The 13786-nt window shown below is 40.5% G+C and overlaps 1 non-coding gene and 1 pseudogene across 1 annotated transcript; both read left to right on the top strand.

Annotated features, from left to right (window-relative positions):
• The first annotated feature begins 11869 nt into the window (after positions 1 to 11869).
• Positions 11870 to 12026, top strand: LOC135267524 (5.8S ribosomal RNA). Its single transcript, XR_010335942.1, has one exon. It is a non-coding gene; the product is annotated as a 5.8S ribosomal RNA (ribosomal RNA).
• Positions 12027 to 12502: 476 nt separating this feature from the next.
• Positions 12503 to 13786, top strand: part of LOC135267534 (large subunit ribosomal RNA) — a 3803-nt pseudogene continuing 2519 nt past the window's right edge.

Below are 13786 nucleotides of genomic sequence, written 5' to 3'. Positions count from 1 at the left end.
TCAAAATTGTTTTTTTTTGCCTAGATATTAAAGTAAAACATAAAAATACATTAAATTTATAAAATGCAACCCGCAGCACACTAGATGTGCATTAATATTGCATAACCTTCACGAAGTACGACGTCCAAAAATATTAATTTTTTTTTATATTGAGGTTAAAAGTGAGAAAACATAAATTAATAATAATGCAACCTGCAATACACTTAATATGTACTGATCTTGCATAACCTTCACGAAGTACTACGTTCAAATATAAATTAATATTATTGTGACCCGCAATACACTAAATTTGTATCAATATTGCATAACCTACACGAAGTACGACGTTCAAGAATATTAAAGAATTTTATTTGTGTTGTATATAATAAAAAAACAGCAAATTTTTTTGCAAATTACGTATCTGTAAATAAATGTAAACATTCAGCAACTAATCAAAAGTGTTTTTTTGCCTAGACATTAAAGTAAATCATAAGAATACATTAAATTTATAAAATGCAACCCGCAGCACAACAGATGTGCATCAATATTGCATAACTGTTACGAAGTACGACGTCCAAAAATATTAAATTTTTTTTTATATGAAGGTAAAAAGTGAGAAAACATAAATTAATAATAATGCAACCTGCAATACACTTAATGTGTACTGATGTTGCATAACCTTCACGAAGTACTACGTTCAAATATAAATTAATATTATTGCGACCCGCAATACACTAAATTTGTATCAATGTTGCATAACTTACACGAAGTACGACGTTTAAAAATATTAAATGTTTTATTTGTAGTTTGCATATAATAAAAAAAAAAAACAAATTTTTATGTAAATTACGTATCTATAAATAAACGTACACATTTAACAATTAAATAAACATAGTATTTTGGCCTAGATATTAAATTAAAACATAAAAATGCATAATATTTATTAAAATGCAACTTGCAATACACCAAATGTGTATTAATATTGCATAACCTTTACGAAGTACGACGTTCACGAAGTACGTCGTTTACGAAGTGCGACGTTTACGAAGTACGTCGTTTACGAAGTGCGACGTTCACGAAGTACGTCGTTTCCGAAGTGCGACGTTCGCGAAGTACGACGTCTACACATTAGGGCACTCAAAATTATTGTTACGTTGTACGACATTCAGACGTTCCAACTGCGACTAACTACAGCATTCATTTGACTTTGCACATACGACGAACGAAGTACGACGTTTACGAAGTACGGCGCTTAAAATAATTTTGTTTTTATTAATTAATTATTTTTTTTAAAACAAACGTTTTTATAATTAAATTTTATAATGGTTTAAATATAAAATATGACTTTTTAATATTATCAATATTTAAAATATTTTCTCCCTTTTGTGTGTATGCCTTATAGTTATAGAGCTGTGCGCTTCGGTAGACGTCGCCTGTGGAGCTATGTCAGTGGAGCGGTGCGCACATCCAATACCGAGCGGCTGCCTCGATCGGTGTCGCGCTGGTATACATATGGTAGTGGTGTGTGTCGATGCGTTGAGTGAGGCGATATGAACGGTGTAACGGTTTAGTCGAAGTTTATCATAAATGACGACGACAAAACGACCGATTATGTATACGTTCTGCATTTGCTTCCAATTTATCGACGTTTATCGCACATTTCCGCTATCGAATTCGAATAGGGCTTTGCTTGCGAGATTGCTTTATTTTGTGATTTTGTGGCTCGCCCAGTTCCCCACAGCGAGATTGCGGATGCGGCAAAACGTATTCTCTTACGTTGGCGGTCCTTATGCAATCAAACTTTGTTGAACTAACAAATGTTTGTGATTTAAACAAACAAAAATAATAAATGCGTCAACTCTCTAATATCCGAGCGAGAATATTTATATAATATTCGTAACGTTTATGGATTCGAAAGAATTTCATAAATTCACGTCGCATTCAATCTTGCGAAGAGTGAAGAGAATGTTTGAACTTTTAAATCGGCAAAGGTAAAAAATAATATTATAAATATTATTATTATGCCTTTATTGACCGATATATGTGTTGTGGTGTTTAACGACTACGACGACGATGATGACGATACATTTATCTCTATATCGTACGAAGAAAAGAAGAAACAGCGTGGCGTTACTTTCTTATATGTTAGATTGTTTCGCACAAACGCGCATATTCTTCATCTTTATAAACGATGATGATGAGTATTTTATTCTCTCGTCTGTCTCAAAAAACACAAAAACACAGTTCCCTGGTTGATCCTGCCAGTAGTCATATGCTTGTCTCAAAGATTAAGCCATGCATGTCTCAGTACAAGCCAAATTAAGGTGAAACCGCGAAAGGCTCATTAAATCAGTTATGGTTCCTTAGATCGTACCCACATTTACTTGGATAACTGTGGTAATTCTAGAGCTAATACATGCAAACAGAGCTCCGACCGGAGACGGAAGGAGCGCTTTTATTAGATCAAAACCAATCGGTGGCGGTTTCGCCGTCATCGTACAACTTGGTGAATCTGAATAACTTTACGCTGATCGCACGGTCTCGCACCGGCGACGCATCTTTCAAATGTCTGCCTTATCAACTGTCGATGGTAGGTTCTGCGCCTACCATGGTTGTAACGGGTAACGGGGAATCAGGGTTCGATTCCGGAGAGGGAGCCTGAGAAACGGCTACCACATCCAAGGAAGGCAGCAGGCGCGCAAATTACCCACTCCCGGCACGGGGAGGTAGTGACGAAAAATAACGATACGGGACTCATCCGAGGCCCCGTAATCGGAATGAGTACACTCTAAACCCTTTAACGAGGATCAATTGGAGGGCAAGTCTGGTGCCAGCAGCCGCGGTAATTCCAGCTCCAATAGCGTATATTAAAGTTGTTGCGGTTAAAAAGCTCGTAGTCGAATTTGTGTCCCGCGCCGCCGGTTCATCGTTCGCGGTGTTAACTGGCGTTTCGCGGGACGTCCTGCCGGTGGGCTTAGCTCGAGAGGGCGGCCCAACTCAATCCCGCCGCGGTGCTCTTCATTGAGTGTCGAGGTGGGCCGGCACGTTTACTTTGAACAAATTAGAGTGCTTAAAGCAGGCTAAAACTTCGCCTGAATACTGTGTGCATGGAATAATGGAATAGGACCTCGGTTCTATTTTGTTGGTTTTCGGAACCCCGAGGTAATGATTAATAGGAACGGATGGGGGCATTCGTATTGCGACGTTAGAGGTGAAATTCTTGGATCGTCGCAAGACGGACAGAAGCGAAAGCATTTGCCAAAAACGCTTTCATTGATCAAGAACGAAAGTTAGAGGTTCGAAGGCGATCAGATACCGCCCTAGTTCTAACCATAAACGATGCCAGCTAGCGATCCGCCGACGTTCCTCCGATGACTCGGCGGGCAGCTTCCGGGAAACCAAAGCTTTTGGGTTCCGGGGGAAGTATGGTTGCAAAGCTGAAACTTAAAGGAATTGACGGAAGGGCACCACCAGGAGTGGAGCCTGCGGCTTAATTTGACTCAACACGGGAAACCTCACCAGGCCCGGACACCGGAAGGATTGACAGATTGAGAGCTCTTTCTTGATTCGGTGGGTGGTGGTGCATGGCCGTTCTTAGTTGGTGGAGCGATTTGTCTGGTTAATTCCGATAACGAACGAGACTCTAGCCTGCTAAATAGGCGTATTTCGACATCCCAAATGCCGGCTGGAGCCGGGTTCGCCCGGTCTCTATGTGCGGTTTTTACTGTCGGCGTACAAACAATTCTTCTTAGAGGGACAGGCGGCTTCTAGCCGCACGAGATTGAGCAATAACAGGTCTGTGATGCCCTTAGATGTTCTGGGCCGCACGCGCGCTACACTGAAGGAATCAAAAAAAAAAAAAAAAAAGGTGCCCGAGGGCACGTTTATTTAAGAAACAGCCGCCAAATTGGGCGGAAAGTCTGTTACAAAATTTGAAGTCTATTTACAATATTTTCATTAATTATACTAAGTTAACGAAATATATTTCCAACTTTTCTGTCGTCAAAGTATGCCGTCTCCTAAATTGAAGATGAACAATATTGAAAGGATAATTTATCAAAGCTTTCCCAAACCTTGCTTTTCGGTTTTGAAGTTGAACAAAAATGGTGAATTAAATGTGACAAGAAAAGTCCAGTGTAGGAAAAGTTTGAGAAGTTTTACAATTTTTAGGCTGACGGGGGCAAGTAAGAATTTTTGTAGAAATAAAAACTTAAAACTAACTTAAGTAAACCTAACTAACCTAGTCTAACAATCACACTGAAGGTGAGTGAAGTGAGAGTGTTTTGCGTGTATGCTTGTGTGATTGTGCGTGTGTGTTTGTGTATATGGGTGTGTGATTGTGCGGGAGAAAGTGTGTGTGTGTGTGCATTTATTGTGATTTGTGGGTGCGTGTGTAGGCTTGTGCAAACCCATGTTATGACGTGCATAAATGTGTATGTGCAAGCATGTGTGTGTGTATGCAAGTTTTGTGTATAGTGCAGGTGTGAAATTGCGTAACATGTAAGTGTGTGTGTGTTTTGTGTTTGTGTAAATTATGTATGTACAACTATTTACATTGTGTTAATTAAATGTCAATCCGGGAAGTCATAATCGAGTGGTCAAATCCGGGTGATTTCCCAATCCGTTTTGTGCGTCTGCGAACAGGTGGTGCTCCAAAATCTAGTGGATTGAGTCATCCTAACCTAACATTACATGCTAACCTAACTAACTTATTCTAAAGTCAAATCCGGGGGAGTCAAATCCAGGGAAAGTGCACTAAACACTTCGTCATCGTCAATGTAAGGGACCTGTGTAAGGTCAGGGGGCCAAATTCCGGTAATTTCCCTAATCCGATTTTGAGCGTCCGTAAACATAGGGCATTCTAAAATCCGGTGGATTGGGTCATCGTCATATTCGGGGCAATTGTCACACTTCGCGTTTTCACTTTTTCCAAGTCTGGTTTGGTGGATTCCAAAATTCCCATGTCCTGTGAGAACTTGAGACTTGTGATGCGAAAACGTGATTGGGGGGCCTTCAAGTCGGTGAAAAACGTCCGGAAAAAATTCAAACGAAACTCGTCCTTTCGTCGATGTTTCCCATCGGCTTTGCCAACAGTCAAGGGCACGAAGTCGGGCATATTCTTTGCAGTGGGCCACGGAGTCGAAGGTCTGCGGTGTAATTACCTCATCGAAGAGTAAAGCACTCCGCCCATGTTTTATCTCGCTGATGCAATTTCGGACCTGAATTTCAATGTCGATGGGAAGATTTCCAGCCAGGACAGCGGCGGCTTCTTTTGACACGGATGCGTAGCACTTTGCAAGAATACGGTTGAAGGGGGCTTGTGCAGACAGATATTGCCGGTTGTTCTTCACAACATGAAGTCTGTCTGACCAGATTCGGCTACCGTAGGTGATAATCGGAACAATTGCACCGTGATAAATCACGCGGAGTGATTCATCGCATGTTTGTCCAAATTTCCTTGAAGCAAGAGTTCGAAGACTCATTGAGATTTGCCGGACTTTCTTCGCTGTGTAGCTTGCATGGCTTTCGAAATGCAATTTGGAGTCGAGAAGAATGCCAAGGTACTTCTGCGTTTTAACAAGCGAGATTTTCTTTCCGTAAATCCGAATGTCGAGGTCCCGGTGGTGGGCTCTCGGAGGACATTTATGTATCATAAATGTTGTCTTCGTTTCTGAAACTGTCAATTTATTACGAGTAGCCCAATCTGTAATTTTGTTTGTTACCTGATTTAATCTTGTCTTAAGTTGTGATCGAAGATCTGATTTCACAATAACAGCAAGATCGTCGGCGTATGCGATTGGAGTTGCAAAATCCGACCATTCTGAGTTCAAAAGAGTGTCCATAATCAGGTTCCATAGTGTGGGGCCCAGAACAGATCCCTGAGGGCATCCTTTGGTGCAGAATTTTCGAACTGAGACGTCTCCCTGCGTAAATTCCACGACTCGGTCTGTGAGGTAGCTCTTGATCATCGCTGTTAGTTTCGAAGTCACTCCTCGATTTCGAAGTGTTTTTATCAGAGAGGGCCACCATAAGTTATCAAAAGCGCCTTTGATATCAAAGAAGATCGTCGCCACATACTTGGCCTCGGAGTCCCGAATTGTTGAGACAAGTAAGTGCAGTGCATCACTTGTCGAACGTCCCTTGACAAATCCGAATTGGCGTTGAGAATGCAACGGCGACAGTTCTTCTTCCAACTTTCTCCTTATGGTTTTCTCAAGAATTTTGCCATGCTCCGGAAGCAGTGTTATCGGCCGGTAATTCTTGATATTTGAGTGGCTCGCTTTCGGGTCCTTAAGCAGAATTACAAGGTTGCCCTTTTTCCAGGTGGTCGGAAAGTAGTTTAGGGTCCAACAAGCATTGTATATTCTGGTTATTATCGGCGTAATTTTGGGGTGTAATCTTTTTAAGATCTTTCCTTTCAGGTTGTCAAGACCAGGGGCCTTTTTGTTTTGTATTTGAGAGACGAGCTGGTCGACTTCCGCCTCGGTAATCACAACGTCACTTCCCACTTCCGCTGTGGTAGCTCGGTAATCCCCTTGAGTGATTCGTTGCTCCTCGGTGTTGATGTCGGGGTCGTCATCAGGAAGCAGATTTGCGACGAGAAATTCCATGGTTGAACGAAAATCCCTGGTTATGTTTTCATCATCGGTTTGAAAAGATTGCAAAATTCCACGAGTTTTGAATTTTTCAGAGGCCAATTTGTAGATAACTCCCCAGGGATTCCGCGCCAGGTCATTTTCAGCAAATTCCAGCCAGCTTTGTCGTCTCCGTTTCTCGACTTTCTCTTTGAAAGTTTGTTTAGCCTTTGTCATTTCGTCGAAAAGGTGGTCAGAATATTCACGGAATCTGTTGCGATAAAATAGAGATTTTTTCGCAAGGTAGATTTTTCGAAATCTGTCCAATTCTTCATTCCACCAGTCGGGCCTACCCACAAAATTTTTCCGCTTTTTCCCGTGTCGTATAAATATAGCTTTAAGTCCGCTATATAGTTGATTGGTCGCGCTTTCAATTTCCCGAATGGAATCAATCGTCGAAAAACGTTCTTCCAGGCGGCTCAAGAGGGCGTCGACCTGCGGTTGCAGAATTTCTTCTTTAACCGAGTCCAAGTCCAATCTGAAAGTCAAAGAAGGTGTAGTATGGTCTGCATGTGAAAGATGTTTATTAATTTTAAAGCTTATTACATTATGATCAGATGTGGTTACATTTTCAACTTTCCAATTTGCTACCTCAATGAGAGGATTGTTTGACATAATTGTCAGATCAATATTTGATTCGCCATTAATTGTCTGGAAAGTCGGGATATTGTTCGGTTGATTAGCTAAATTTAAGTTATAATTTACTAAAAATTCCTCAATAATGTGCGACTTTCTATCATTAAAATGATCAAACCATAGTTGTGACCTCGAATTAAAATCTCCGCAGATAAGGACTCTACTACCTGCTACAAATTCCATCACTTTGTGCAGGTGTTCAAAAATTGGCAACGGATTTTCGCTTGGCGGCAGGTAGATGCTCAAACAAAAGATTTGTACATTATTTACCGAGATAGAAAGTAATGTTAAGAATTTATTTGAAAGTTGAGGGTAAAATAAGGGATTTAAACTTGGGTCAAAACACAAAATTGCCGTTTGGAATTTTGGATCGTTAGTTGCAAAGCAGCTAATTGCGGTCGAGATTCCTGACAATCTGTAATTTTGCCCGTATTTAACCCTATGCGGCTCTTGTAAAAATGCCAATTGGAAATTATTATCAAGTGCATATTTAACTAATTCTGCCGTTGCCAATTTCGCGCCATTGCAGTTTAGCTGAATTATATTAATTGTGTTATCCATCAAAGTCGATGTTTTTTAGGGCCTCTTGCATCCGGTGTTTGTAAATGGGACAATTGGTTGACCCTGCTGGATGATTAAGTTCTTGTTGGCCGGCTCTTTCACAATTACTGCATTTGTGTTTGTCCTCATTATTTTTGAAATTACAAGAAATTGACTCATGATCATTGCTGGCACAGTAACCACACTGTTTTTCAGAGTTGCAAAATTTTGAAACGTGCCCAAATTTCTGACATTTAAAGCATCTTGTTATTCTCAGGTAATCTCTAACATGCAGGGATTTCCAGCTTACGAACAATTTGCTACCTGATGCGATAAAGTAATTCCGCGCAGCGGGATGAATTTCAATAACCCAATGGTTTGTTTTTCCCTCTTTATTCCCTGCTTTGAAAGCCGATTTTACAAATTGTTTTGGAATATTTCCCGGTAAATCTGGTTGCTTTTGAATTTCCTTAATTAGCTCGTCGGCCACCATTTCTTTCGGGACATCAAAAACTTGAATTTTTGGCCACACTTTATTAATTCTTTCCGCTTGTAAATTTAAAGATTTGAGGACAGGGCTATCAGTTAAGTTCAAAATAGACGAACACGTGGACTCAATTAAAATTGCATTATTTCTAATCGGGACGATTTTATTCACTTTAATGCCAAATTCATGCGGTGACTTGGATGTTAATATTTTTCTCGTGTCTTCGGATGATTTCACATTTTTTAGACTTTCATTGGGTTTGACAATTACTTTATAGTTGCTCTGAGGGAGCTTTGCCGGGGCTGTGACGGGTTCAGTGCTTTTTGTTAAGTTTGACTTCAAAATCTGGCTGTATCTCGGTCCAATCGGCGACGAATTTGGGTTTAAATTATTTATTTTATTATCAATGACTTTTTCCACAATGCTGGCTATCTTATTTTCAATATCGGATTCAAAACTAGGTTTTCTGAAGCTTATTAAAATATTTCTTAGGCCGGATTGTATGTTTTGTATAGCCGTTTGATAAGTTTGTCTCTCGCGGATAGACTCTTTCGATTTCAGAATGAAACTATCCAAAACTTTTAAATTTTTTGAGCAGTCTTCAATAATATTTGCGATATCATCGCCGGAGTTTTCATGATCCAATTGATCGCTTGTCGACGACGTCGAGTTTCGACGTGACGACCCCATTTTTAAATAAAAGCCCTGATGGGCAGATAAATTTTAAGCGACTCACCAGATTTTGTATGATTTTGTCTTGGTGTTTGCACTTCCACAAGCACAAACTGTTTGTCACTTCTCAATGCGCGTTGGTCCGAGCGGAGCGAAACGATCCGATCGGTTCAAGCGGTGAACAGCGACGACTGAAGGAATCAGCGTGTCCTCCCTGACCGAGCGGTCCGGGTAACCCGCTGAACCTCCTTCGTGCTAGGGATTGGGGCTTGCAATTGTTCCCCATGAACGAGGAATTCCCAGTAAGCGCGAGTCATAAGCTCGCGTTGATTACGTCCCTGCCCTTTGTACACACCGCCCGTCGCTACTACCGATTGAATGATTTAGTGAGGTCTTCGGACCGGTGCGCGGTGGCGTTTCGACGTTGCCGATGTTGCTGGGAAGATGACCAAACTTGATCATTTAGAGGAAGTAAAAGTCGTAACAAGGTTTCCGTAGGTGAACCTGCGGAAGGATCATTAACGTGTTAATGTTGTTGTTTAGTTGTCACACATACACACACATTTTGTCTGTGCTGATCAACAAAAAACACACATACATACACTATTCGTATGATGATCAATTCTCATACAAAATTCTTTATTATGCGTCGAACGGAAAAGCAACAACGGGTCGTCTTGCATTAAGCGGATCTGTTGTTACGTTTTTCGATTTATTTTATAAATCGATTGTAAACGTGCCGTAAACGACGTTTTCAAAGAATTTTTTCGAACATTAACACGAATCAATATTGTCGAAAGATGGTTATGTGCTAACGTTTTATTATTGCTTTCGCAGTGCCGGTCTTAGCGTATTTCCATCATCGTATTCGCTTCGAAAAAAAGTACTAATACACAGTGGTGGTGTATAATTAATGTGCAAGAGATGTTGTTGTTGTTGTTGTAGTATTTGTATATGGTTGGAGTTATTTATAATAACAAACAAGAATGAATGAATGAATAATAATGGTGTCTGCCAATACGATCGTACTTTATGTACACGACTAAAACTTTATACATACAAACCATAATAATAAATGAACTCGAAACAACCAACAACAAAATTAATACGCTACTGTACATACAAATACACATTTATACATACCATCATTTTACTTAACCGATGGTGAGTGATGTTTGAAAAATAAACGCTTAGGCTTACGGTTTTGTAAGCCAGTCTTTGCGTATTTTTTCTTCATCGTATTCGCTTCGGAAAAAAGAAAATAAAGATGGTGTATAATTAATGTGTAAAAGAGATGTTGTAGTTGTAATTTAATTTGTAAATGGTTGGAGTTTATTAATAAATAAAAGGGGCTGTCTATTCGTCTGTACTTTATGTACAAGACTAAAACTTTATACATACAAACCATAATAATAAATAAACTCGAAACAACCAACAACAAAATTAATACGCTACTGTACATACAAATACACATTTATACATACCATCATTTTACTTAACCGATGGTGAGTGATGTTTGAAAAATAAACGCTTAGGCTTACGGTTTTGTAAGCCAGTCTTTGCGTATTTTCTTCATCGTATTCGCTTCGGAAAAAAGAAAATAAAGATGGTGTATAATTAATGTGTAAAAGAGATGTTGTAGTTGTAATTTAATTTGTAAATGGTTGGAGTTTATTAATAAATAAAAGGGGCTGTCTATTCGTCTGTACTTTATGTACAAGACTAAAACTTTATACATACAAACCATAATAATAAATAAACTCGAAACAACCAACAACAAAATTAATACGCTACTGTACATACAAATACACATTTATACATACCATCATTTTACTTAACCGATGGTGAGTGATGTTTGAAAAATAAACGCTTAGGCTTACGGTTTTGTAAGCCAGTCTTTGCGTATTTTCTTCATCGTATTCGCTTCGGAAAAAAGAAAATAAAGATGGTGTATAATTAATGTGTAAAAGAGATGTTGTAGTTGTAATTTAATTTGTAAATGGTTGGAGTTTATTAATAAATAAAAGGGGCTGTCTATTCGTCTGTACTTTATGTACAAGACTACAAAAACGTTTTATAACAATAAAAAGCTCGAAACAACCAATAACAAAATATACTACTACTATACTACTATACATACAAACGCACATTTATAAATACATAAAATCAATTTACTTTATCGATAGTGAGTGATGTTTGGAAAAAAACGCTTAGGCTTACGGTTTTCGGGTACCTGGGTTCCGCATGCGTCGAAGTAATAATTTACTTTAACGACGCGACGAACCGTAGGAATCTAAATAAAAAAGTTTATTAACTTTTTTAGATTCTGTGGGTTTTAAATGATATACGCCCGACTGACGAAGGAACGTTTTGCACTGCCTGTGCTTTTCTTTTGATTCGTTTTTATGTCGACGGACGTTCTTAGAATGCCCACCAAACGACGTATCACACAAAACACCCTACAATTGTATTGTTTGGTAAATATTGTTGTGATTAAGTTTGTAGCTGTGGCGTTTGTTTGAAGAAAACGTCTGGTTTTTCGACATATTTTCTATTTAATAAATATACATAATGCTTATCGCAAAAGGAGCAGAGTTTTATAGACAAAGTTGATAGAGAAAAAAAACCTAATAGATATATATACGTATTTATAAAACGTTAATATCATCGGGTTATTCTTTATGTAAACTTAAACTATAACTGCATACTCTTTTCGATAAGTAGAAACAAATGCCACTTTAATTAAATAAAATATTATAAAATATAACGCCGAACGTTTCTTTCGATTGGTCCGTTTCTCACATATACATCACAATTGTAATAACCTTAAGTAGTTATTTTTGTTGTTGTGTGATGATGAAACGATTTCGATGTGGAACGGTGCGTTATGTAATAATATTTTAAATTTGTTTGAAAAGATTACCCTGAACGGTGGATCACTTGGCTCGTGGGTCGATGAAGAACGCAGCTAATTGCGCGTCAACTTGTGAACTGCAGGACACATGAACATCGACATTTCGAACGCACATTGCGGTCCTCGGATATACTGTTCCCGGACCACTCCTGGCTGAGGGTCGTGTCAATTTCAAAGACTGCTCGGTTTTTGTCTTAAACACAGCGCACAATGTTGTGTAGACAATTACGTCGGAGCGTGTTGGGTGCAAATATGACGCGTTACTATAATTGTTAATTGATTGTCGGTTGTCATAATAAAATATTATGCAACGTAGACAACAATAAAAACAATATAAAAAATAACGCGGCATCCTAAAACGCAATAGCGGCTGACATTCTTATTAGTTTGTTGGTACAAGTTGGTTTAGACGTAGCACGTCCGATATTAAAAAGCAGCCACAACGCTTAAATTTCGAACGAAGCGATCGTCGTGTCCGAGACGTTAAAGTTGTTTATATGCATATTTTATGCACTATAATTAACAACAACAACATTCTCGCAACGACGTCAGATCGATGTTTGAAATTGTTTGGAGGCAGCCATATAAACGGAATACGTGTAATTATCGTCTGACAAAATAAAGGCAAATTTATATTTGCGACCTCAGAGCAGGTGAGACTACCCGCTGAATTTAAGCATATTATTAAGCGGAGGAAAAGAAACTAACTAGGATTTCCTTAGTAGCGGCGAGCGAACAGGAAAAAGCCCAGCACTGAATCCCGCGGCCGAAACCGGACGCCGGGAAATGTGGTGTTAGGGAGGATCCGTCATCCCGAGATTGTGCGACGCGTCCAAGTCCATCTTGAACGGGGCCACAGCCCATAGAGGGTGCCAGGCCCGTAGTGACCGTTGCCGATAACGGGAGGATCTCTCCTCAGAGTCGGGTTGCTTGAGAGTGCAGCCCTAAGTGGGTGGTAAACTCCATCTAAGGCTAAATATGACCACGAGACCGATAGCGAACAAGTACCGTGAGGGAAAGTTGAAAAGAACTTTGAAGAGAGAGTTCAATAGTACGTGAAACCGTTCAGGGGTAAACCTGAGAAACCCGAAAGGTCGAAAGGGGAGATTCAGCGTGACTCGATAGCGGCGCTAAATGATCGTGCGACGAACGGCGTACGCGTCGTTCGCGCCTTTTGTTTATGCGAACCGAAGTCGAACGCGTGCACTTCTCCCCCAGTAGGACGTCGCGATCCTTTGGGTGTCGATCTAAGGCCCGCGGTGGAGCCCGTTCGAACGGTTCGCCGTTTCGGACGAACCCGCGGTGTTTCCCGGTCGACTCGCTCGAAGGTATGCATATGGCGCCGGGCCGCTACACAGTTAGCGTCCGACCATTGGCAAGCGCGTTCGTTTATGACGGTAATCGCACCTGGTGTCGGTTCTGTCTACGAATGGCTGTTCGCCAATGAGTTCTCGGACAGACTCGGTTGAAACGCCGATCTGCGACGCTATAGCTTTGGGTACTTTCAGGACCCGTCTTGAAACACGGACCAAGGAGTCTAGCATGTGCGCGAGTCATTGGGACATGACTAAACCTAAAGGCGCAATGAAAGTGAAAGTTCGTCTTGCACGGACTAAGGGAAGATGGGCGGCCGTTACGGCTGTCGCCCCGCACTCCCGGGGCGTCTCATTCTCATTGCGAGAAGAGGCGCACCAAGAGCGTACACGCTGGGACCCGAAAGATGGTGAACTATGCCTGGTCAGGACGAAGTCAGGGGAAACCCTGATGGAGGTCCGTAGCGATTCTGACGTGCAAATCGATCGTCGGAACTGGGTATAGGGGCGAAAGACTAATCGAACCATCTAGTAGCTGGTTCCCTCCGAAGTTTCCCTCAGGATAGCTGGCGCTCGTCGCTTACGAGTTTCATCCGGTAAAGCGAATGAT

Source organism: Tribolium castaneum, unplaced genomic scaffold (assembly GCF_031307605.1).
Source record: "Tribolium castaneum strain GA2 unplaced genomic scaffold, icTriCast1.1 ptg000049l, whole genome shotgun sequence".
NCBI lineage: Eukaryota > Metazoa > Arthropoda > Insecta > Coleoptera > Tenebrionidae > Tribolium > Tribolium castaneum.
This window is presented reverse-complemented; position numbering and strand designations above follow the sequence as displayed.